Raw genomic sequence first — 1,616 nt, 5'->3', positions numbered from 1 at the left:
TATCGCTTTCGCTCTCTTTATGTCATCAAATTTCTTTTTCATTTTCACATGGGGTTTCTAGTTTTTAGCCCATTTGATTGATAAATCGTCATCGTCCGGTTTAGCACACGACATTTCGAGTGGTTTTTGCTCCCGTATTTCTTTTATAAAATTCATCATTTTTCCCATAATACTGATATATTGAATTAGTTTCGAACGGAATTCTGTCCAAGTCGTATTGTCTATCAAGAATGCCTGGGAGTACTTAGAAAATTTGTCTAGGAATGTTAGCAACATTTTCTTTTCTAGTGTGTAAAACACGTCAATGTGGACGATTTCGGAAGGTTTTATAGGAGTTTATGTCAGTTTGTAAAGAATTTTTGGAGGATTTCAAACGTACTTTTCCTTATTACAGATCTGGCAGTTATTTATGAGTTTGGTTACTCGTTTTTTAAGTTTCGGATGGTATATACCAAACTTCAGTTGGAGGAAATTCTCATTTATTCCCCTGTGATTGTTCCTTAAATGTTCGTTATTTATAATCCTAGTTAATTCGTCCTCGTCTGATATATCTTTCAGTAACTGACGACACCTCACAACTTTGAAATTTTGATTGTCGCTAAAGTGGGTTTGAATTACGTGATGGAATTTGTAATATTAATCGTTATTTTGTATAATTATGGCATTTGTTCTAATCGGACTGAAGTGGTTATTTACTATTGTCAATAGAGTTCATTCATCATAATTCTTAGCTGTTATAGTCTTTCTTTGATTGCTGAAGATTTGTATTGTTTTTGTTTTCAGGGAACCAGATTCTACAACGTCTAATATTATCTGGTTTTTGAACATATTTATTGGTGATTCTGTCTCAGGGATCGCTACTGTCACTGATCTGTCGGCTATATTCACTTCGAGAATAATTTAAGATAGGGCATCTGCGTTTGCATTGTGCAAACCCTTTTTGTACCATATAACATAGTTGTATTCTTCAAATTCCAAACGCCATCTAACGAGTCTTGAATTCGGCTCTTTTACACTTAAAAGCCACTGTAAAGGTTGGCGGTCCTGTATTTTAAATTTTCCTACCAAACAGATATGGTCGAAAGCAGGGCTGTGGAGTCGAGTCAATTTTGCTCGACTACGGCTGCAGCATTTCTTATTAGCCTCGACTCCGACTCCAGAGTCGACTCCAGGTGGTGTACCTAATTCTCATTTTACCAGTATTCCAATTGTATTTTTAAGATTCCAAAAATAGACCGATATAAGTATTCTATTTTGCCATATGTGTTTATATATGTCCTAAAGAACCTTAATTTTCAATTTTGATACGACTCGGCGATAAAACTCAGCATTTCAGGGATCTAAAGAACTCTAAATTTTAATGTCAGGCCAATAAATTAAAATACGACACAAGACTATATCGAGACCACATCAAAATATGGGTAGATAACACCAGAATATGTATTTATAAAAAAAAAACTTCTTAAAACAAATCGGAAGATGGGTTTATATGTAGGTGCTATTTATCAAAATTGTCCGGTATGACCCATCTTCGAACTCGACATGCCTGCAAAAAAATTGGAACGTTAGGTTCTACTGCTATATTGCCTTAAAATTTTACCTTTATCAACAGTACA

Source organism: Haematobia irritans, chromosome 4 (assembly GCF_050003625.1).
Source record: "Haematobia irritans isolate KBUSLIRL chromosome 4, ASM5000362v1, whole genome shotgun sequence".
In the NCBI taxonomy this organism is placed as follows: Eukaryota; Metazoa; Arthropoda; class Insecta; order Diptera; family Muscidae; genus Haematobia; species Haematobia irritans.
Note: the sequence above shows the minus strand (reverse complement) of the source record.